Source organism: Gossypium arboreum, chromosome 7 (assembly GCF_025698485.1).
Source record: "Gossypium arboreum isolate Shixiya-1 chromosome 7, ASM2569848v2, whole genome shotgun sequence".
Taxonomy (NCBI): Eukaryota; Viridiplantae; Streptophyta; class Magnoliopsida; order Malvales; family Malvaceae; genus Gossypium; species Gossypium arboreum.
This window is the reverse complement of record NC_069076.1, coordinates 61,090,549-61,116,068: the sequence shown is the minus strand read 5'-3', so window position 1 is coordinate 61,116,068 and position 25,520 is coordinate 61,090,549. Positions and strand designations below refer to the sequence as shown.

The 25,520-nt window shown below is 33.8% G+C and overlaps 1 long non-coding RNA gene across 2 annotated transcripts; it reads left to right on the top strand.

The window, feature by feature from the left end:
- The first annotated feature begins 17,935 nt into the window (after positions 1-17,935).
- On the top strand, positions 17,936-23,779 carry LOC108470933 (uncharacterized). 2 transcript variants are annotated; one of them, XR_008285849.1, is made up of 4 exons: positions 17,974-18,391; positions 18,492-19,439; positions 19,522-19,607; positions 23,729-23,779. It is a non-coding gene; the product is annotated as an uncharacterized LOC108470933 (long non-coding RNA). The 2 variants fall into 2 exon arrangements; XR_001869433.2 differs by lacking the exons at positions 19,522-19,607; positions 23,729-23,779 and having other exon boundaries at positions 17,936-18,391; positions 18,492-19,251.
- The last annotated feature ends 1,741 nt before the right edge of the window (positions 23,780-25,520 follow it).

Genomic DNA, 25,520 nt, shown 5'->3' with positions numbered 1-25,520 from the left:
GGTTACATGGTAGCTTGGCTACATAATCTCCACAGGCTATTGAGTTTGTCTAGATGCAGGTATGGCACTTATGTGCATGAAATCCGTGTATTCGAATCATATTCCGATGTGTTCAACAGGTAAATCTTAAGTGGATAAGGTGAGTACCTAAAACGAAGGTGACATGTTGGTAAGTGTGGTGAATGAGAAAATTTGTACAGGTATGTAATTAACCCTCGGGTTGAGACTTCAATATAACAATAATATGGTAGGATCATGAATGAGAAATATGATATGAATGCTTTGGTGATATTATGCAAATGTGGATTTCGTATTATTGCATGGTTATGTTACTTGCTATTTTCATGTGAACTTACTAAGTAATTATGCTTACTCCCTCCTCTCTATTCTTTGTAGTTTTGTCAAGCTGGCTAGGAGATTGGGAACGGTCGGAGGCGCGCTCAGACTATCAATAAACTATTTCGGTATAATGACTTGTATATTTTGGGAATATGGCATGTATAGCATTATAATCATTTTGTGTATATAATCTTATGATATGGCTCATGGATGGAATGGAAATGTTTGAGAATGATTAGCTATTGGAGTGGCTAATCAAGATTATATTTGATAACACGTATGCTTTATGTGCTAACTAATCTATGGAAATCCATAAAATGGTAAAATTGGCTATAAAACAGAATCACATAGTAGCAGTGACGTGAGTTTGAAAAATCACTAAAAATAGTAGAGATAGAATTAGATGATGAATAAAATATGGAATCTAATATTAATGAATATATTTTCATGTGGAAGAAACAAAATAGGTAAAAGAGTTGTATTTTATGAGATATTAACGTTTTTGTGAAATAGGGTTAGAGCGATTTCTGGATTCCCTGTTTTGACTTTAGAAATTCATCATAAATTTTGTAAAAATAATTACGACTCACACTTTATATGTATGGATTCCTTATTGAGTCTATTTTTAGGATAAATAAATGACATGGTCATTGGATCTCTTTACAGGAAGAAATTGGATTCGTAGTTCACAGGGGTTAGAGTAGCCGAACCCTAAAATAGGGGAGAATTTAACTAATAAACTGTACTAATTAGACCTACCAAAAAATTCTAGAAAAAAAATTAGTAAGTAGATACATGAGTCTAGTTTCTGGGAAAATTTACGAAATCTGATTTCGAGTTTCGTAACTCGAGATATGATTTTTTTTAGCGATTGTGATGTAGATGGACAGTTTACTACGAGAATTGTTTGAACTTGTTTAAATGCTAAAATAAGTTTAGCAATGTCTCATGCTCGACTCCGACGACGGTCTCGGGTAAGGGGGCATCACATTTGGTGGTATCAGAGCTATGGTTTAGTCGGTTCTTGGACTAACGTGGCGTATGTACGGGTTTTGCTATATATGCCATATATATATATTGTGATAGTGTGACGACTCCTGACCTTTAAAATGATTTTTTTTATAGTAAATGGATCCCAATCCAGCTGTGGCTGATGATGTAAAGAGCAATGCACTAGCTCCTACTGAAGGGGCGGTGCCGTCTGAAAGTCGACCTCCTACTGTTGGTCAAGGAGGAGGAGAAAGGGCTCGGGAAGCCTTTCTCCAGATGATGAATGTATGGTACATCGAGTTCGTTCGTACGAACCCGAATGCTCAACAACCTCCCCCACCTCCCCCGATTCCTCAACCAGTACTCCCGATGCCTCAAGGTATGGATCTGATGAAATTTCATAGAACCCCAGTTGATAGAATTTGCAAGCAAGGGGCTAAAGAATTCAGGGCAAATGTTGATGATGATGCTGAGAAAGCAGAACTTTGGCTTGAGAATTCTATTCGGGTATTTGATGAATTGTCTTGTACACCTGAAGAGTGATTGAAATGTGTTATATCCTTGTTGAGAGATTCAGCCTATTGTTGGTGGAAGACATTGATTTCAGTGGTACCGAAAGAGAAAGTGACTTGGGAGTTCTTTCAAGAAGAATTTCGGAAGAAATACATCAGTGAAAGATTTGTTGATAAGAAGCGTAAAGAGTTTCTCGAGTTGAAACAAGGCAACATGACAGTTACTGAGTATGAAAGGGAGTTCGTTCGATTGAGTAAGTACGCTAGAGAATATATTCCTTCAAAGGCTAAAATGTGCAGACGATTTGAAGACGGACTCAATGAAGACATTAAAGTATTTGTGGGAATTCTTGAGTTGAAAGAGTTCATAGTACTTGTTGATCGGGCTTGCAAGGCTGAAGAACTAATTAAAGAAAAGAGAAAGTTGAGGCTGTGACTAGAAATTTGAAGAAAAGACCGATGAGCAATGCATTTCCACCGCAATCTAGAAAATCCAGAGATATGTATTCTCGTTCTCATGTTTCGGACGGACATTCGTATGGGAATCGTAAGAATCAAAATGCGGGTTTTAAATCCAGACTACTTTTGTGGCTAGCGTGGGAAATTCGAGATGTGTTAGACTCGAGTGCCAACGATGTGGTAGAAGTCACCTTGGTTCATGTAGAACTAATGAATGTTATCAGTGTGGTTCTCTAGATCATTTTATTAGAGACTGTCCCGAGAGAATTGAGAAAGAAAAATTTTAGAATGCAAAACCTAGGGGTGCAGTTTCGAGAGGAAGATCTTTGAGAAATGCTGGGAATGAGGCAAGCAGTAAGCATGTAGTCAGAGATTCAGCGTTTAAAACTGAAGCTAGAGCTCCGGCTAGAACTTATGCCATAAGGGCGCGTGAAGATGCTTCATCTCCCGATGTGATCACTGGTATTTTCTCTCTTTATGATGTTGATGTTATTGCTTTGATTGACCCCGGTTCTAGTCATTCATATGTGTGCATGAAATTGGTGTCTAATATGAGTATACATGTTGAGTCTACGGAATTTATGATTAAAGTGTCAAACCCGTTAAGCAAATGTGTTATAGTTGATAAAGTATGCAAGAAAGGTCCTTTAATGATCAGAGGTTATTATTTTCCAGCCGACTTGATATTGTTGCCGTTTGATGAATTTGATGTTATTTTGGGTATGGATTGGTTGACATTGCATGATGCTACAGTAAATTGTAAACAAAAGGTTATTGAATTAAAATGTGAAAATGGTAAAATTTTGCGAGTTAAATCGATTTAATCGAGGCATTGCCTAGTATGATTTCTTCGATGTCGGCTCAGAGATATTTGAGAAAGGGTTATGAAGCTTATTTGGCGTATGTGTTGAATACAAAGGAATTTGAGAAGAAAATTGAATCAGTACCGGCTGTATGTGAATTTGTGGATGTATTTCCAGAAGAGTTGTCGGGTTTGCCTCCTATCAGAGAAGTAGAATTCGGTATTGAGTTGATACGGGGAACAACTCCGATCTCGATTGCTCCATATAGAATGGCACCAACAGAGTTGAAAGAATTAAAGTCACAGTTGCAAGAGTTGACAGACAAAGGTTTTGTGAGACCGAGTTTTTCGTCTTGGGGTGCTCTCGTATTTTTTGTGAAAAAGAAGGATGGTTCAATGAGATTGTGTGTAGACTATTGGCAGTTAAATAAGGTGACAGTCAAGAACAAGTATCCATTGCCGAGAATTGATGATTTATTCGATCAGTTGAAAGGAGCGACATGGTTCTCAAAGATTGACTTGAGGTCTGGGTACTACCAGTTGCGAGTAAAAGAGTCAAATGTGCCTAAAACTGCTTTTAGAACAAGGTACGGCCATTATGAATTTTTAGTTATGCCATTCAGTTTGACAAATGCTCCTGTCGTGTTTATGGATTTAATGAATCGCATATTTCAGCCATACTTGGACAAGTTTGTTGTGGTATTTATTGATGATATCTTAATTTATTCAAAAGATGAGACAGAGCATGCTGAGCACTTGAGGATAGTTTTGCAAACTTTGAGAGATAAGCAGTTGTATGCTAAGTTCAGTAAAAGTGAGTTTTGGCTTCAAGAAGTCGGATTCTTGGGTTATATAGTTTCGGGTGATGGTATACGGGTTGATCCTAGTAAAATTTCAGCTATTGTTGATTGGAAACCGCCAAAGAATGTAACTGAGGTTAGAAGTTTCTTGGGTCTAGCTGGTTATTATCGATGATTTGTAAACGGATTTTCTATAATTGCTACTCCTATGACCAGACTACTCCATAAGGATGTTAAATTTGAATGGACGGAAGAATGTCAACAAAGCTTTGAGAAATTGAAAAAGTGACTGACTGAGGCACCAGTGTTGGTACAACCCGAGTCAGGTAAAGAATTTGTGGTGTATAGTGATGCTTCTCTAAATGGCTTGGGATATGTACTTATGCAAGAAGGAAAAGTTGTGGCTTATGCTTCGAGGCAGTTGAAACCTCACGAAAGGAATTATCCGACTCATAATTTGGAACTGGCTGCTATAGTGTTTGCTTTCAAAATTTGGCGACATTATCTGTATGGTGAAAAATGCCGAGTATATACAGACCACAAAAGTCTCAAGTACTTGATGTCACAAAAAGACTTGAATTTGAGACAACTGAGATGGTTAGAATTATTAAAAGATTATGATCTTGTGATTGACTACCATCCAGGGAAAGCGAATGTGGTTGTCGATACTTTGAGTAGAAAGTCGTCTTTTACTTTGAGAGCTATGAATACTCAGTTGACGGTGTCTGACGATGGTTCGATTTTAGCAGAGTTAAAAGCAAGACCGATGTTTTTACAAGAGATTTGTGAAGCTCAGAAAAATGACCAAGATTTGCAAGCCAAGAGAAAGCAATGTGAGGCTGATATAGGATCAGATTTCAGAATCGATTCTGATAGTTGCTTGATGTTTAAAGATCAGATTTGTGTACCAAAGAATGATAAGTTGATTCGGAAGATTTTGCACGAAGCACACAGTGATTGTTTGTCAATGCATCCGGGCATTACAAAAATGTATAATGATTTGAAAAAAAAATGTATTGGTGGAATGGAATGAAAAGAGATATTTTCAAGTTTGTATCGCGATGCTTGATTTGTCAGCAAGTAAAAGCTGAACACCAGGTGCCTTCGGGTCTACTTCAGCCTATCATGATTCCCGAGTGGAAGTGGGATCGAGTTACCATGGACTTTATGTCAGGGTTGCTATTAACTCCGAGGAAGAAAGATGCCATCTGGGTAATAGTTGATAGATTGACTAAATCAGCTCATTTTATTCCTAAGACGTCGATTATTCTCTTGATAAGTTGGCTGAATTATATATCAATGAGATTGTTAGACTTCACGGAGTACCTTTGTCAATCATTTCGGATAGAGATTCGAGGTTTACCTCGTGGTTTTGGCAAAAGTTGCAAGAGGCATTAGGTACGAAGTTAAATTTCAGCATTGCCTTCCATCCGCAGACTGATGGACAATCAGAAAGAGTAATTTAAATTTGCCTACAATAATAGTTATCAGACAAGTTTGAAGACGGCACCTTATGAAGCATTGTACGGTCGTAAGTGTCAGACGCCATTGTATTGGACTGAACTCAAAGAAAATCAGATTTACGGAGCTGATCTAACCGAAGAAAAAGTGAAAGTGATTCGAGATTGTTTGAAAGCTGCGTCAGATAGGCAGATATCCTATGCGGATTTGAAAAGAAAAGAAATCGAGTTTCAAGTCGGTGATAAGGTATTTTTAAAAGTGTCTCCATGGAAGAAAGTTCTTAGATTTGGTCGGAAATGTAACACCCCGATCCCGAGACCATCACCGGTGTCGGACACGAGGGGTTAACAAGTCAAGTCCACATATTTTGCCCACCAATTTGACATTTCCAGTCGGGCTGGAAAACTGCGTCACTGTCGCCTTAAAAATCATATCTCGAGTTTCAAAACTCGGAAACTGGTTTCGTAAATTTTCCCTGAATTTAGACTCATATATCCATCCATGGATTTATTTCTAGAATTTTTGGTCGGGCCAATTGGTACAGTTTATTAGTTAAAGTTACCCCTGTTACAGGGATCAACTTCTCTGACCTTCGCGCATTACAACTTGAATATCTCTCTGTACAGGGCTTTAATACTGGTGCCGTTTGTTTCTAATGAAACTAGACTCAAAATGGAATCTGCACATATAAGTCATGACTCCTAATTATTTCTGGATAATTTATAGTAAATTTTTAAAGTTGCAAAAGGGGACCCAGAAACCATTCTGGCCCTGTCTCACAATAGCTTTAATATCTCTTAACAAGTAACTCCTATGACCATTTCGTTTCTTCCATATGAAAATAGACTCATCAAGGTTCATTTACATAGCTGATTCACTATTTAATACCATTCCTACAAATTTTGGTGATTTTTCACATTCATGTTACTGCAGCTGGCAGCATCTGTTTTTAAGGTAGGTCTTACCTATTTTGTAGTCTCCATGAACCAACTAATCTTGCCATACATAGGTCCACATATGATCATTTTAACCATGCCAATGGCTGATCATGTGACCAACATTCCCATTTCCAATTCATAGTCACATCATGACACCATATATGTATATACAAACCGCAAATAGTCTAAGTTCATTCTTCACTTTTACGAGCCGTTTTAGCATGGCCGTATACATATACATCACCACATTTTAAACCAACAAGGGGTAGTCCTATACATGCCATTTCAAAGTTCAACCAAAATTTATACCAAAATAGAGGCGTTGATAGTGTGGATGACTTGACTTTAATGATCCCGAATCCGATTGCTATCGAGCAAAATCTATAAGACAGAGAGCCAAAGCAACGGGGTAAGCATTTTATGCTTAGTAAGTCTCAAGGAATAAAATCAGCTTTAATTAAAGCATTACATTCTCATAACCAAATACATCATTTCACTAATACACATTCACATAATCATACTTACTTCACCATCCCAACTCTTAGGTTCATACACAAATAACGGCTTTGTTAAGGCCGATAACTCGTTCCATCATAGGAGCGGATATGCATACGCTCTTACTCCTAGCGCTCAAAGCACACACCACACTTACCTTGTTATTGGGAAATTTCACAAGTGTATTAGCTGAAATTTTCCAGCAAGCTTATAATTTTCAAATCACATACCTTCGGAGCTTAACCGGATATAGCTACTCGTTCAAACGCCTTCGGGACATAGCCGGATATGGTAACCCGCACCAAGGCCTACGGGACTTAACCGGATATCACGATTGCACAAATGCCTTGGTCTTAGCCCGGATAGAATGACTCACACGAATGCCTTGGTCTTAGCCCGGATATAGCCACTAGCACCATTGCCTTGGTCTTAACCCGGTTATAATTTCCAGCATAATTGTCTTGAGGCTTAGCCCGGATATCATTCAATTTCTCATGCACACATACATCAATAATCATTGGACATACATATTTCATTTTCGTTACTAAGGCTCAAACACAATTATAATCATTAGCATAATTGCCTTCGGACTTAGCCCGGTATCATTCGAGTACTCATACACATAAATCAATAATCAATACATCCATATTTCATTCCACATAATTCAATTAAGGTCACTTCTTGAGGACTTACCTCGGATGTTGTCGAACGGCTTTTACGGCTATTCAATCACTTTTTTTCCTTCCCCTTGTCCAATTGTGGCCCTCTAAGCTCTTGAGCTAATTCAAACAAATTCAATTATTAAAACCTCATTGTGCTAGCTTATGGCCGAATATGACAAGGAGTTTAAATGGTCATATGGCCACCCTTTAGCTTGAATACACAATGGTCATGCACATTTTATACTACATCAAGCAATTCAATACAATTCATTCGAGCATCAAGGAAAAGCTAAGGCCTTCAATAGGCTACCCAAGGCCGAATATTCATGTCCATGTTGAGGCCAATTATGCACTTAATGCCTCACAAAAACAGCATGCATTTTACTAGTTAATGCTTTGCATATTGTAGCTCAAAACTTATATTATAGCATCAAGCACTCATATGTGTGCTAGGCGAATGTGCTTGCAATTTCACAATCATTCTTCAACATCTTCTTCTTTAAACAAACATATTCATCACTTAGTTCACAACCAAAACATCATGTGCAAACATATATATACATATATGAGCATGGCAATTTCAAGGTGTCCATAGCCATCCAAAACACAAATTTTAACTAACATGCAAGAAGCATGAACCATGCTCATGAATGCATCATGGCCGAATATGACAATCATGCCCTTTTCAACTTCAATCATGGTTAAACAAAAGAAAACTCAAAATCTTACTCATGAGTAGACAATCCATCATTGCATGCATCATCATCAAGCTTCACACTTAGCATGCAATGGCTTTATCACCATAACAACTTTGGCCAAATACCATTTCCATGGCATAACAAAGATTTGAGCCATGGCTAACATGCACATCAAGTTAGCAACCAAAACATGCATGAAACTCCTAACACAACCTCATACATACCTTAATCTTGATGCCAATTTAGCCAAATCGCCTTCTAGATCTCTTCTAAACCAAGCATGAAGTAAAAATCCTCTTTCTTCCTCCTTATGATTTTCGGCCAAAAGATGAGAAAGGATGAACACAACAAATTTTTTTCTTCCTTCTTTCTCAACTCACGGCAAGGGGGATTACCACACTCACACACATTTTTTTTCATTCTTTTCTTACCCATGCTTATTTGTTTATTATTTCTCCCTAATGCCCAACAAAACATGTTTCATGACATGTTTAGCCCATATCTCTTTGTCATGGCCGGCCATCACTTGTACAAAGGGGAATTTGACATGCAAGTCCATTATTTTGCATGCATGCTTTAATTAGTCATCACACATTTCCCCATCATACTTTCAAAGTTCACTACTAGGTCCTTTCTAGTGAAATTCACCTTTATAACACTAAATCAATCATCAAAAAATGTCATACATGAATACACACATATTATAGGCATCGAAATAAATTTTAAATTATTTTTATGCCTCGGTTTTGTGGTCCCGAGACCACCTTCCGACTAGGGTCAATTTTGCGCTGTCACAGGAAAGGCAAATTGAGTCCGCATTTTATCGGACCGTATGAGATAATTGAAAAAATTGGACCGGTAGCATATCGGTTAGCATTACCACCTGAATTAGAGAAGATTCATGATGTGTTCCACGTATCTATGTTACGTCGGTATCGTTCGGATCCTTCACATGTAATTTCACCGACGGAAATTAAGGTACAACTGGATATGACTTATAATGAAAAACCGATTAATATTTTAGCTCGAGAAGTCAAGCAACTAAGAAATAAAAGTATCGCTCTCGTGAAAGTATTATGGAAAAATCAAGGAGTAGAAGAGGCTACATGGGAGCCCGAGGAAACTATGAGAAATCAATACCCACACCTGTTTACCGGTAAGATTTTTGGGGACGAAAATCCCTAAAGGGGGAGAGAGTCGTGATAAAAGGAATAGTGGTTTCGAAGCTACAATTTTGAAGTAGAAAAATTTATTCCGGTTAATTTTTATAATTTATTGAGTGATTAGATGCATGTGTTAGAATATCGATAGAAAATTTCATGAATTGCATGTCTAATTTGCCTATTAGGACTTAATTGCAAAAGTTGATAAATATGAGTTTTAGATGTTAAAGGATTTAATTGAAGAGCATAATTGAAGTAGAGGTCCTTAAATGGTAATTATACCATTAGGTTTTCATGGACAAAAGTGGACATACATAGGTAGAAATAACCAAAGTTTTTAATGAAGGGTATTTTAGTCATTTGGTAATTAAAAGATTAAAAAAAGGAAAAAGATGGCAAAATATGTCCATCTTCTTCATTAGGACGAAATTTCAAGGTTATCCATAGCTAGGGTTTGTTTCAAGCTTCCAAGCTCCATAGTAAGTGATTCCAAGCCCCGTTTTTAATGTTCTTTACGTTTTTTGAGTCCCGGTAACTTGATTTAGCTTATTCTAGCAATAATTTAACCTAGGGTTTATATATGGAAAAATACCCATAGGTGAAATGTGTTTATTTTGATGTTTTATGGTAGAATATGAAGCTTTAAATTGTGTTAAACAACTTTTGCTAAACGATTTTACGTGAAAACGAGTAAAATGACATAATCGGTAAAAATATCTAATATTTATAACTACATGTTAGAGTGAGAATTTGATGTTGCCATAGAAGGGAAAAATGATCAGCATGTCATAAAACATAATAATTTTGGAAAAAAAATTTAATTTTTGAGCTTTGGGGCAAAAGTGTAAATATGCAAAAGTTTAGGGGCAAAATTGTAAATTTTCCAAAGTTAGAGTTAAGTACTATTTTGATAAATGTGAATATTAAATCAGCTAATTGTGTTATTTTAGACCAAGAAAGACTTGGAATCAACCTTGATCGGGGAAAGGAAAAGATTATGGACTAAATTGCAAAATTTCTTTATTTTGTACCGAGGTAAGTTCATGTGTAAATGTAGTAACATAATTGTCATTTTAATTAATTTAATGTTTTTTATATGATATGATTATTAATATCATGAAATATTATGCTTTGTGGTTATTATTGTGTAATATGCAAATTATGTGTGCTACTTGTTAAATATGAATTGCTACCGAGTATTGGTTTCGATATTCCGTGGAAGACGGAAAATATGTGTGATCGAGGAAAAAGCCTGTTTGAACCTTGGGAATAGATTAGAATACAAGTGACATGTCACTAGGATATTTGAGTTTCGAACTCGTTCAGTTGAGTCCGAGTTCATGAGATATAACTAGACATCTGAACTCGTTGAGTTGAGTCCAAGTTCACTTATGGATGCGAACGCCCGAGCTCGTTAAGTTGAGTCCGAGTTCACTTATGGGCAGGTTACATGGTATCTTGGCTACATAATTTCCGCAGGCTATTGAGTTTGTCTAGATGCGGGTATGGCACTTATGTGCATGAAATCCGTGTATTCGAATCATATTCCGATGTGTTCAACGGGTAAATATTAAGTGGATAAGGTGAGTACCTAAAATGAAGGTGACATGTTGGTAAGTGTGGTGAATGAGAAAATTTGTACAGGTACGTACTTAACCCTCGGGTTGGGACTTCAATATAACAATAATATGGTAGGATCATGAATGAGAAATATGATATGAATGCTTTGGTGATATTATGCAAATGTGGATTTCGTATTATTGCATGGTTATGTTACTTGATATTTACATGTGAACTTACTAAGCAATTATGCTTACTCCCTCCTCTCTATTCTTTGTAGTTTTGTCAAGCCGGCTAGGAGATTGGGAACGGTCGAAGGCGCGCTCACACTATCAACAAACTATTTCGGTATAATGACTTGTATATTTTGGGAATATGGCATGTATAGTATTATAATCATTTTGTGTATATAATCTTATAATATGGCTCATGGATGGCATGGAAATGTTTGATAATGATTAGCTATTGGAGTGGCTAATCAATATTATATTTGATAACACGTATGCTTTATGTGCTAACTAATCTATGGAAATCCATAAAATGGTTAAATTGGCTATAAAACAGAATCACACAGCAGCAGTGACATGAGTTTGAAAAATCACTAAAAATAGTAGAGATAGAATTAGATGATGAATAAAATATTGAATTGAATCTATTTTCATGTGGAAGAAACAAAATAGGTAAAAGAGTTGTATTTTATGAGATATTAACGTTTTGGTTAAACAGGGTCAGAGCGATTTTTGGATTCCATGTTCTGACTTTAGAAATTCATCATAAATTTTGTAAAAATAATTAGGACTCACACTTTATATGTATGGATTCCTTATTGAGTCTATTTTTAGGATAAATAAACTACATGATCATTGGATCTCTGTATAGGAAGAAATTGGATTCATAGTACACAGGGGTCAAAGTAGTTGAACCCTGAAACAGTGGAGACTTTAACTAATAAACTGTACTAATTGGCTCTACCAAAAAATTCTAGAAAAAAATTAGTAAGTAGATATATGAGTCTAGTTTTAGGAAAAATTTACGGAATTTGATTTCAAGTTTCGTAACTTGAGATATAATTTTTTTTAGCGACTGTGACACAGATGAACAGTTTACTACAAGAATTATTTGAACTTGTTTAAATGCTAAAATAAGTTTAGTAATGTCTCATGCTCGACTCCGGCGACGGTCTCGGGTAAGGGGGCGTTACAAAAACCATGAAAAAGACTTGAGCAAATTTAGCTTTTCCCCTTTTTTTTTCAACATTAATGACCATCATGTTTAGGTAGGGTAAAGAACTACGCCATGAGGTTGGAAAGGATAAAAACCAATGTCTTTAGGTTGTTGTCATTAACGAGTTTGTTGCATTTGAGGTTATGTTTGAGGGTGGGTATGATTGAAAATATATAGGAGAGGATGAGTGTAACACCCCGTACCCGAGACCGTTTCCGGAGTCGAACACGAGGTGTTAACGGACTTAATTCATTAATTAAACAGCTCATACAATTCATTTTAAAATTTCCAGACAAGCTGGCTAACTGCATCACAGTCGCTTTAAAAATCATATCTTGAGTTACGAAACTCGAAATCCAATTCCATAAATTTTTCCTGAAACTAGACTCATATATATATCTACTAATTTTTTCTAGAATTTTGGTTGGGCCAATTAGTACAGTTTATTAGTTAAAGTCTCCCTGTTTCAGGGTTCAACTACTCTGACCTCTGTGTATTACGAATCAGATATCTCCCTATACAGACCTTCAATGACTATGCCGTTTGTCTCTAATAAAACTAGACTCAATAAGGAATCTTTACATATAAAGCGTGACTTCTAATTATCTTTGTAAAATTTATGGTGAATTTCCAAAGTCAGAACAGGGGATCCAGAAATCGCTCTGGCCCTGTTTCACAAAAATTTAAACATCTCATAAAATATAGCTCATATACCTGTTTCGCTTATTCCATATGAAAATAGACTCATCAAGCTTCGATTCCATAACTTATTCATTATTTAATTACATTTCTACTATTTTTAGTGATTTTTCAAACTCACGTCACTGCTGCTGTCTGAATCTATTTTATGGTAAATTTTACCTATTTCATGGTTTCCATGGATTAGCTAGCAATTTGACATACATAATACCAAATATGATCATGATTAGCCATTCCAATGGCTAATCATTACCAAGCATTTCTATTTCCATATCACTCAATAACCATATCATTAGACCATACATATAAAATGATTATAATGCTATACATGCCATACTCAAAATATACAAGCCATTATGCCAAGATGGTATACGGATAGTGTGAGCGTGCCTCCGACCGTTTCCGATTTCGAGCTGGCTTGTCAACACTACAAGGAATGAAAAGGAGGAGTAAGCATAAATGCTTAGTAAGCTCACATGCAAATAGCAAGTAACATAACCATATAAGCAAACATAAAACATCATTTGCATAATCATCACCAAGACATTCATATCACCTTTTCATTTATCATCTTACCATATTGTTGTTATATCGAGTTTTCAACCCGAGGGTTAAGTACATACCTGTTCAAAGTATCCATTTCACAACACTTACCAATACGTCCCTTTCATCTTGAGTATTCCTCCATTTGAGTAGAACTTTACCCGTTGAACACATCGGAATATAATTCGGATACATGGAAAGTTTGCACATAAGTGCCACATATGTAGCCAAGCTACCATGTAATCCGCCCATAAGTGAACTCGGACTCAACTCAACGAGCTCGGGCGTTCGCATCCATAAGTGAACTCGGACTCAACTCAACGAGTTCGGATGCCTAGTTACTTCTCACGAACTCGGACTCAACTCAACGAGTTCGGACGCTCACATCCATAAGTGAACTCGGACTCAACTCAACGAGTTCGATGCTCAACCATCCTAGTGACATGTCACTTATATCCTAATCTATTCCTAAGGTTCAAACGGGCTTTTTTCCTCGATCTCACATCTTTGCCGTCTTCCACGGAATATCAAAATCGATACTTCGGTGATAGCTCATACTCATCAAGTAATTCACATAATTACATATTATCAAACAATTATCACAAGTATAATATTTCATAATAATTATCATATCATTTAAAAAACATTAAAACATTTAAAATAATAACTATGTTACCAACATTTACATATGAACTTACCTCGTATGCGAAAATAGCTATTTTTACCATTTCGTCCACAACTTGGTATTTTCCCCATTTTAGCCCAATTTCAGTTTTCCTTGCTCTATCATTTAAAATATAGTCTAATTAGGACTCACATTATTCAAATTGACCCAAAATCATATTTTGGAAAAATTACAATTTTGCCCTAAACTTTTGCATATTTACACTTTTGCCCCAAAGCTCGTAAATTAAAATTCAGCCTATTTTCTTATGTTTTATGACATGCTGATCATTTTTCCTTCTATGGCAACATCAAATTCTCACTCTAACATGTACTTATGACTATTAGGTATTTTTATCGATTAAGCCCTTTTGCTCGTTTTCACTTAAAACCGAGTAGCACAAGTTGTCTAACATAATTTAAAACCTCACATTCTATCATAAAACACCAAAATACACAAATTTCACCTATGGGTATTTTTCCAAATATAAACCCTAGGTTAAATTATTGCTAGCATAAGCTAAATCGAGCTACGGGACTCCAAAAGCGTAAAATCATTAAAACGAGGCTAGAACGGACTTACAATCGAGCTTGGAAGCTTGAAAACCCTAGCCATGGTTTCTCCTTGCTATATTCGGCCATGGGGTTGAAGATGAGCAAAATTGGCTTTTAATTTTGTATTTTAATTCATTTTACCCCTAAATGACCAAAATGCCCTTACTACTAAACTTTTCAAAAATTTCTTCCAAAAATTCCTTCCATGTCCTAATTTTTGTCCATAGACTTAGAAATTGGTAAAATTACTCTTTAAGGACCTCTAATTAATAATCTAATTCAATTTTATGCAAAATACCTCTAGAACACAAGTTTTGCAATTTATTCAATTTAGTCCCAAATTTCAAATTAAGCACTTTATGCATAAAATTTATTTACGAAATTTTCACACAATCATGCAATGACATCATAAACCTTAAAATAATCATAAAATAATTATTTCTATCTCGGATTTTGTGGTCACGAAACCACTATTCCGACTAGGCCCAAAATCAGGATATTACAATGAGGTATTGGAAAATCAGTAGGTGAAAAGTCATATCAGTAGCTCCACAACCAATTCCTAATTTGATGGCATGACGACAAAGGATGTGAAAATTGAGGAGTCTAGAGTAAGGGTTACTATTGTCGGTGGTTGTGGGCAAAAGCGATGCCACGCACTCGCAAATTTGGCAAATATTAAGGAACAAGGCTAGATGTACAATAAATAAATTATTATTTTTAAAATAAAATAAGAGAAAAGTTTGAATATAATTTAAGTGTTGTTAGTTTTTTAATTATTTATAACTTTATTATTTTAATAAATAAATTTCATGTTAGAAAAAGAAAAATGAGTATAATTTATTTATAATTTTGTATGTATTTTATTAAAAATAAAATTTTAAATATATTTTTAGTTTTTAGTTTTTAAAGTTTTTAAATTTTTATTTTTGAATTTTTATAAATTAAGATTAATTTAAAAGAATGTGAAAAGTTGATAGTTAAATTTATTGAATTTATTTATTAAATTTAAAAGAATGTGAAAAGTTGATAGTTAAATTTATTGAATTTATTTATTAAATTTTTAAAACTAAGACCAAAATGATAAAATTTATAAATATTAAAGAGCTAAGTCTATTATTATGTCAATAATAAAAACCATGTTAACATTTGTTAATGGATGAGAAATTAAAATATTAAATTTTAATAATATTAATCACTAAAATAAAAATTTAAAATTTAATAGCTTGAAATTACAAATTTCCATATAGTTTACTCATAATTTATTTGATTGGGACCATATTCCTCCACTCTTACCCGCAATTTGCAAATTGTCGCATCATTGCCCAACATGTCACACGCTTTTCCCTTGCCACGTCTTCATGTCTTGTTCTCTTATTATTAATTTTCTATTTTACTTTTTACAAGAAAAAGAAATTATCTATTTATATCTTTTAAGCTGAATTGAAAAGAAGAATAATTATTTAATAAAATATTTTATCATCAATGTATTTATTTCCCTCTTTCCCTTTCTTTGTTTTCTTCTCCACTTTTTCCCTCCACTTTCAGCTATCTAATATTGTTTACCAAGATCAATCAGTAATTAACTGCAAGATCAATCAATAATTAACTGCTTGAAATTTCTTTTAACCTTTTTTTTACATATTAACAAAAATGATGAGGAGATTTTAGAAAATTCTTAATTTCATTTGGTTCAAATATTTTGAGAAAAGAAAAACCACAATTGATGCATTTACAAACTGTTTTAGATGTAAAAAAATCAACTTTAATTTGTGAATTTATTTTAATTAGGTAAAAAATTCGGTTCCTCTTAATTTCGATAGAGTAAATTAGTCCGTCTAAAAAATAAAATAATTTAATTTCTATCAATTTTGAAAATGAGCAAAAGAAAATTATTCACAGTGTTCAATTTATCTGTCAATGCATCTTATTTTTTATTAGTATAAAATAAAGTTAACCCTCCAACATTTACATATGTTATCATTTTAATCCGAATTCAAAAAATTATGTGAAAATAAAAAATGTGTAAATATTTTTTAAAATCTAAAGAAATCAAAATGAATATACACAAAATTGAACTTAAAAAATGGGAAATTATTTTGGCATACTGTTAACTCCACAAGCAAGTAGGGTCAAAGGGTAAACAATTGTCCTATAGGAGTATAGTAAAATATTTTTTTTTTAAAAAAAGACATCTATCAATTTTTTAATGTTACTTGTGGACGAGTGTAAGCCGAAACAAATTTTAAGGAGTAGAATGAAATTTTAATTTTTTGTAGTCTATATATTTATAATTTTTAAAAGATTAAATTAAATTTTTATAATTTTAAGGGATCAAAATACAATTTTACTTTTATTAATTTAAAATTTAAAAAAATCAAAGGCTAAATATATATTTTTTATTTTGAGAGGGCCATGGGCACTGCCAGCTCCCTCTATCTGCTAAAAAGTACACTTTTAATGTAGCAAATACATACCCTAAAATAAATATATTAAAAAATCTCAATTTTAAATATATATAAAATTTAAAGAAAATGCAAAATGATCTGCAAATGTTATATTAATTAAAAGCAAATTTGAGACTATTATTTCTGGTATACAAGATTTAGGAAAAAAAGTGAAAAAACTTTTGATGATGTTTCTTGAAAAAATCATATACATTATCTCCAGCTAAGTATTAAATACAACGGCAGCATAATCGGACATCATCTCAATTTCTCTAACAACAATCTCCCCCGTTGATGCCCTGAAATCATTGCAAGAGCTTTTCAACAGAACAAAGCTTTTAATTTATTATTTCCTTTCAAAGGTAAAACCCCCATATTACAGCTCCTCTTCGACGAGTTGTACTTTCTCCGGTAATTATGACTCCGACGAGAGAGCCTTCAAAGAGTAAAGAGTCCGTGTTTCATCTTCACTGCTTGGTTCTGTACACCCTCTGAGTCATTTCTTTTCCTCCCGATTTGCTGCTGGTAACATCAGGGGCTTTAGTTGTTTTCTTTGTAAGAGAAGACAAAAAGCTCCTTCCATTGATATGTGTTTAATCAATTGATTAAACTGAAACAGTTTTCAAGCAAACTTTAAAGTTATATAAATATTTTTAAATTTTGAGACTTTATTCTAATTTTTATATATTGAAGTTTATATTTTTGAGATAATTTTTAAGAATAAAGACTAAATTGATAAAAATATGTAAATGTTAAAGGTTAATTTTATTGATTTTATTGATAAAAATAATGTATTTAGAAATGTGTTCGTTTAAAAATAATTTAAGAAATATAAGATTTAAAATTAATAATTTTTTACCGAAAATTGAAAAGATGCCATTATTAGGAAAATAAATGTATGACTGCATGGGTTACACTTGTCACCAAACAGATGGTGATTGACCCTTAATTAAAGAAAAAGTAAAAAACTTGCCAAAACCTAACAGACATAAACAAGCAAGTCCCCCTCAAGAACCCTCAAGAAAACCACCAGATAAATAAAACAAAACAAAAAAACCCAAAAGACATTTTAAAAAAGAAAACAATAGCCTCATCTCTCTAGCATGCTTCAACAGCATCACTACTATCATCATCTTTCTCCATAGATCCTTTTCCCTCAACATACACGATGGATTCTTGTAGAAACGAACTGTCGGAGTTCTTAAATGCCATTTCCTCCGACCCATTTCATCCTCATCTCAGAGACCTTCTGTCTTTTCCATCTGTCGCTTCTACTCTAAAAGGCGCCTCCTCAATCCAGATCCTCGGCGATGACCATTGTTTTCCCTCCTCCGCCATTGTATGTGCTATTTAGTTCACCGATCAACCCACAAAGCTACAAGTAAACTCTTCAAATCTTTGAACCCTTTCTTTTATTTCTTTTATAATCACAAATATGCTTGATCTGTCCTCCTCTAGTGATCGAACTTTTTTAATAACAGTCAAGGAGTCCCCCTCCACCACCAGCCTCCAGAATCTCAGTTCTTTAGCTACCGTCATCGCTTGTAAGCAGGCTCTCACCTCAGCCATAGTTGCATCGGCCACAAAGTTATTCGAGTAAGTACAGGCTGCCAAAGTATACCTCTCATTGTCTCTAAAAATTATTCCAGTCACTGAACTAAGCAATTGTCTCTAAAAATTATTCCAGTCACTGAACTAAGCAAACACATGTTAAAAGCCGCATCAAAATTACATTTAACTACATTTATCATCGATAGGATCCATACCATGTTATTCTGACTTATACTTGTTGTCATTGTTTCTGTGTGAGTACTCTCTGTATAATAGGCTTTAACAAAAGAAACAAGGCCAATTATACTCTGCCTTTCACCTTGATGATAGACCTTGTTTCTGTGGTACCAAACCGCCTAGAAAACAATGGCTAACCATTTGCATTGATCTTCTCCTCTACTGACAAATAAATTTGCTAACCATATTTTCCAATTTTGTCCTTGAATACTGGGTGAGACGTCAATACCCACCCTCATTGCAGGACACTTTGAAAAATATGGTTCACAGACTCGTCCATTATACGACAGAGAGGACAACAATTCACCACCAGCAATTTCTTCAACTGTAAATTATTAAATGTAGGGATGTAATTATTAGCCAGTTTCCATATTGTAATTTTAATTTTGCTCACAATTTGTAATCTCCATAATTTGTTGTAGAAATTCTATAATAGTGTATTTTGTTGTACCACCTCCCCAGGCAATGTTGCCTCACCTTCATTTAGCAGCCATTTATATCCATTTTTTACCGAATACACTATTGTATTATCACCTCTCCACACCCTCTCATCTCTAAGATCAACTTCAGCAACTAGGATAGCCAATATTCTATTTACTTGCTCTTCAACAAAAAACTTTCTCAGTGTCTCTAAATTCCAGGTAGTCGACTCCATATTAATAAGATCTGCTACCGTTGTATAATTAACATCAATATTCTGAACTGCTACTCTTCCATGTTCAGGGCTAAATGTTTATCGATCTGCCATTTCCAACTCTCCAACCATACCTAGTTCCAAAAGATTCCATGCACCCCAAATGCTTCTTCAGGTATATGAAGGTTCTCACTCATAAAATAACTTTTTGGATAATACTTCACTTTCATGGCACGAGCAATCAAATAATGCGATTTCATAACTAATCTCCAACCCTACTTTGCAAGCAACGCAATGTTGAACTTTGCCAAATCCATAAAACTCAATCCCCCTATACTTTTGACTTTCGGCTTGCACATCCCCTTCCAATAACGCCAATGGATTCGTTTCCTTGTTTTAGAAATTTTCCACTAGAACTAGCTGATAATACTTTTCAATTCACGGCACAACGTAATAGGATTGCATTGTATAAATTAGAATGGCTTGTAAAATTAATTTTATAAAGACTTCTTTACCTTCAAGTGACAACTGATGCACACTACAGCTTTCTATGCACTTTATGAACCTGTCTCTGAAACTCGCAAAAGCTTCATTCTTGTGCCTACCAACTATGGTCGACAAGCTAAGATATTTTTTCTGGATTACAAGCGACCATCACACCAAGGGATGTCCCAATATGTTCCCTTATATTTCTTAACACACTACTATTGGAAAATATTAAAGGCTTTTCAAAATTAATCAGCTGCCACGATACCCCTTCATATTCGGTCACTATTTATTTAATAGCATTTACACCCTCCAAACTTGCCTCCTCAAACAATACACTATCATCTGCAAAAAAACAGATGAGTTCAAAATAGCCCACTTCTCTCTACCCTTACACATTTAATGGACCCTTCAGCTTTCGCCAGTTTAAGGAGAGAAGAAAACCCTTCTGCACATATTAGGAATAAATATGGATTTAGTGAATCGCCTTGTTTCAACCCCCTTGAGGGCTTGAATTTTTCTTCTTGAGCCCTATTAAATAGAATCGAGTATTCAACCGTTCGAACGCATCCCATCACTAGAGACACCTATTCATCACAAAATCCCATACGACTCATTACTTGTTCTATGAAACTTCATTCCACGTTATCATAGGCTTTACTCATATCAAGTTTCAATGCAAAATAACTCTGTGCTCCATCTCGTTTATGTTTTAGAGACTATAACACCTCGTATGCAATAAGCACATTATCTGTAATTTGTCTTCTAAGAACAAATGTCACTTGTGCATCATCTATACATTTATCCAAAACAATTCTAAATCTATTAACCACTACTTTAGAGATGATTTTATACACCATGTTACAAAGGTTAATCGACCTAAATTGCGACATACAGTTTGATGTATTCACTTTCGTAATAAGCACAATATTAGTATTGTTGATAGTGCCTACCTTCTTTGATTTTATTCAGTACATCTAACCAATACTTATTTATCTCATCCCCCACAATGTGCCAGTATTTTTGATAGAATAGTGTAGGATACCCATCCATACTTGATGCCTTTAATGGTGCCATACACTTTACTACTTCCACCACTTCCTCGGGCCTAAACTCCTCAACAAGCTCGGCGTTCATATCCTCTTGAATGCAAGTCGAAATCCTCGACAACACTTTAACATTACTTATCATATGTAAGGTTGTAAACAACTTCTTAAAATAGTCAGTCGCCACAATTGCCTTTTCCTCTTCCCAGCGACCCACTCCCCATTTGGTCCTTTCAATTTCTTCACAATATTCTTCCTTTTTCGTTGGTTGGCTAAGTTATGTCAAAAGGACGTATTTTTATCCTCAAACTGAAGCCAGTTCGCACCTACTCACTACTCCGAAAACAACTCATCTTTATTAGTTTCTAGGTTCAAGGCCAACTTAACTTCTTCTAACTCTGCTAATGTTTCATCATTCGGATCAACTGAGTTCAAATCAGCCAATCTCATATTTAAAATTTTTGACATTTTTCTCTTACTAAAAAAAATTCATCCCATCTTAGCTTTAAGAAACTTGTCTAACTTTCCTAACTTCGTAGGAACATCATCAAAATTCCCCTTTCAGAAATATTTAACTCATTGCTCACAACAATCCTCCAGAATCCAATGTGCGTCAAATCTAACCCTTATTTCCTCGAGCCATATACCCTATACTATCAATCCCCAAATCCACCAAAACTAGATAATGATCTGAAATAGTATGAGGCAAGCGTTTCAAAGAATACCCTAGAAAATTCTCTCACCAAGCTGAATTTGTAACCCTTTTGTCAATTCTCTTACGAAAATTATTCTCTGGCAACTGGTCTCTTTCCCATGTGAACCATATTGCTAAAAAACCCAAGTCGTTGAGATCACATTCCTCCAAAACCTCATTGAAGCGAACCATGTTTATTTCATTCCATAGTTGGCCACCCCTTTTTTCAAACGAAAACATAATCTCATTAAAATCTCCCACAACCATTCATGGAAAATCTCGATAATTCCCCAACCTCCTTAGTAGATCCCATGACTCCTTTCTTTAGTGTTCTTCCAATGCACCATAGAACCCTGTAAGCTTCTCAATATGAATAGCTAAAAAGCTTCTCAACTGCACTATGTACTCCCCCCTCCAACCTAGTGAGAAACCCCCTTTTGACTTATATGCTTCCACATCTATCTCGTTGACAAAACCACACTTTAGTCAAACCTTTTTCATTCTCTTTCCACTCAATTTTGTTTCTGTTAGAAACAAAATCTAAGGTTGTACATACCTCACCTTATTCCTGAGGTGATTAACAGCTCGTGGATGCCCCAAACCACGAACGTTCCAACTTAAGATTTACTTTGTACCCAATCGACCCACTCGCTAGTGATCGCCGATCTCTCATTAATTTCAATCAGTGCACCAGTAGTACCAGACTTAGTTGATTTCCCCTCCTTTTTTCTTTGTCTCTTCTTCCCATTACAATGCTCAATTGTCCTATCCCCTAGTATAGTTTCCATTTGTCCCTATTTCCATACTCCTTGAGCAACCACACCTTCCTCTTTACCACTTTTGTTTTAATAGAAGCTATTTTATGTGACCCCCACACCCTTTCCATCCCTACGATCTTCCACATCCATGCCAAATGGATTACTACTCCCTTAGGATTCACTTGAACCCTCTTCCTTGAGCCTTCTACTACTAACCGAAACCTAATTTCTTGAAGGCACCCTTAATGAAATATCCCAACCAAACTCTACCTCTTGAACATCGATTGTCACATATTAATAATATTAAACGTAAGTATTGAAACTAATAATAATACATATGAGTTTATCTAAAATATGTAAGGTTATTGAATTGATGTCGAGCTGACTCATGACATCAACTCAGTCACACAGTTAAACAATTATGTGTGTACATATAATTTAAGTTAACATATATCATAAGATATGCCATATGTCCTTTTACTCTTCGTAAATTTAAAATTTAGTCTCTCTACTTTTTATATTTCAAAATTTATGTCAAATTGCTAACACTGTTAAAATTATTTTGGTAAATTTAAGTTCATTACTACGTCATTTTTTATTTACATATATACCATGTGAGTATTTTTTTTTTAATTTGAAATGTTATACCAACAAATTTAACCCAAAATTTTAACAATGATAATAATTTAACCTAAAATTTGAAATAAAAAATACAAAGGAACTGAATTCTTAAAAATAAAAATCTGAATCTAAATTCCAAATTTGTAAAATAAAAATAAAAATAAAGACCTATTCCATATTTTAACCAAAGTTTAAACTTCTTAATTTAATCACTCATCTATTTTGAATTTTATTTTAAAACTATAGTTTAATCCATTTAATGTTAAATAAATTAAAATTAAAATTGAAAATATAAATATTCTATTATTATTTTAAAATTTCTTATCAATTAAATTAAAATAATAAATCCATTAAATACAAAATATGATAGGTTTAGCACAAATACCATGATTGTAACATGGGTTGCTTATTATTGAGATATTTTGTGTTTTTGCCAAATATATAGATTCTTTAATATTTTTTCATACTTCATTTCAGTTGAATGAAATAATGGAAGATTTCCAACTTACGTCACTTTTAACCACTAACATATTGTACCTAATTATCTACCAGAAAAATTGTACCTATTTTTTAGAAAAATATATGAGGCCCATGAAAACGGATAAGATATGATATTATTATATTTTTCCTCGGAAAATAAATTCTGACAAATTTGAGTATGTCCCATATCTCTAATTTGATCGATGACCAGGAATTAATGAGGCGAGCCAATCAGCACCAACTCCAAAATCATCAGATGCTCTTTGATTTGATTTTATGTGACCACGTTTTCCTTTAATGCTTTACTGTTAACTTTATGAATTTTATTTAAACTTTTTTTTATTTTGATAAATATTTTTATTTTATCATGCATCTCAATTAATATAAAATTTAATTTAAACTTTAAACTCCACACTTCTAAATAATAAAATTGTTGATTATATAGTTAAGATAAATAGAGGCGAAATTGATTCCCTGATTACTGCACTGGTTGGAAAAAAATATTCGACAATCATTATTAACTGTTGACAGATTACACTAATCTTCAAGTTCACTTTAATATGTTGTAAGTTGATGTTGTAAAAGGAAAATCTTTATTCCCTCTTTTTAGTTAAGCAATTATTGGCATCCTTAAAGCTATAAATATGGTAGTATTTTACAAAGTCATTTTCAAATTAAATAATTTCCTATGCAATATTCTTTTAACAACCATGTAACTTTCTTTTTTGAAAAAGATTGCACTTTACACATCATGAGATCATGGTTGTCTTTTGTTTTAACTGTAAAAATATTATCCTTGGGCTTTATCTGAATATATCTATCACCTTTACTTCAAAAAGATGGAAAAATGTGTCCTACAGTAACACTGCAAGTTAGATCCTTTCACTTCAAAAAAACAGGTTGGGTATACTAAATTTCTGGTCAGTTTGAGGTCTCAGAAATAATACAGAACCTAGGATTTTCCAAAATAATAAATAAATAAAATTTCATTTAATTGTATTGAAAATACAACCTTTAATTGTTTGTATTTTGTATCATTTAGCAATTTAGGCTTAATTAGGATATAAATAATCACATTTTTCTGTTTAATTTTATCAATTACAAACATAATTAATACTTGACGAGACTTAAATTAGAATAAATGAAAGTAAAATTATCAAGATTTAGACTTTGATTATTGTTGAGAACTTAAATGGAGTTAATGATGTGGCATATCATGAGTGGTTGGAATGTAGAATAAGAAAGGGTAAGAGATGTTATAATTTTGAAGTACAAAATGATAAGTACTGAAAAAAAAAATGATGAAAAATTGGAAGTCATAGGATGTGGGTGAGTGTGAAGGGACAGTCCCCCATATGGAGAAAGAAAACATGTTTCTTATCCCTACACTATTTCCCAACTGCCTCCTCCCACTTTCATCTTCATTTTTTTTGTTTAAATTACTAAAACAATACCTTCAAATAATAATCATTCTTTTAACACCAATCTTGGCTTCTTTTGCCCTTTCTTTAAATAATAATAATAATAGGGTTTGAATAGGTGTAATTTGATAAGAAAAAGAAATCAATTAAAATTTTACACACACAAAACTCCTTATGTTTTATTATTTTAATTTTTAAAATAAATTTAATACCAGTTATCAAAATTGCACTTCATGGATCATTGTAAATTATGGTCAAGCTTCTACCTCAACAACATTAAATATTAAATAATTACTTGAAGGTAAATACTTATAAACACCTTATTAAAAAAAAAGAAAGAAAGAATTTAATTTGGAGTTCCAATATTAAAATAAATTTGAATGAGATTGAAAAAGATTCTGATTATGCTTAAAGAGAGATGATATTATAAAATAATTATTTTGATAAAAGAAATATAATAAATTATTGCCAGTGCTAAAAGGAAATATATATATATATATATATATATATATAACATAAATAATCCAACTACCACTTATTATATACCAAAAAAAATCTATAAAGAGCATATAAAAAAGGTAG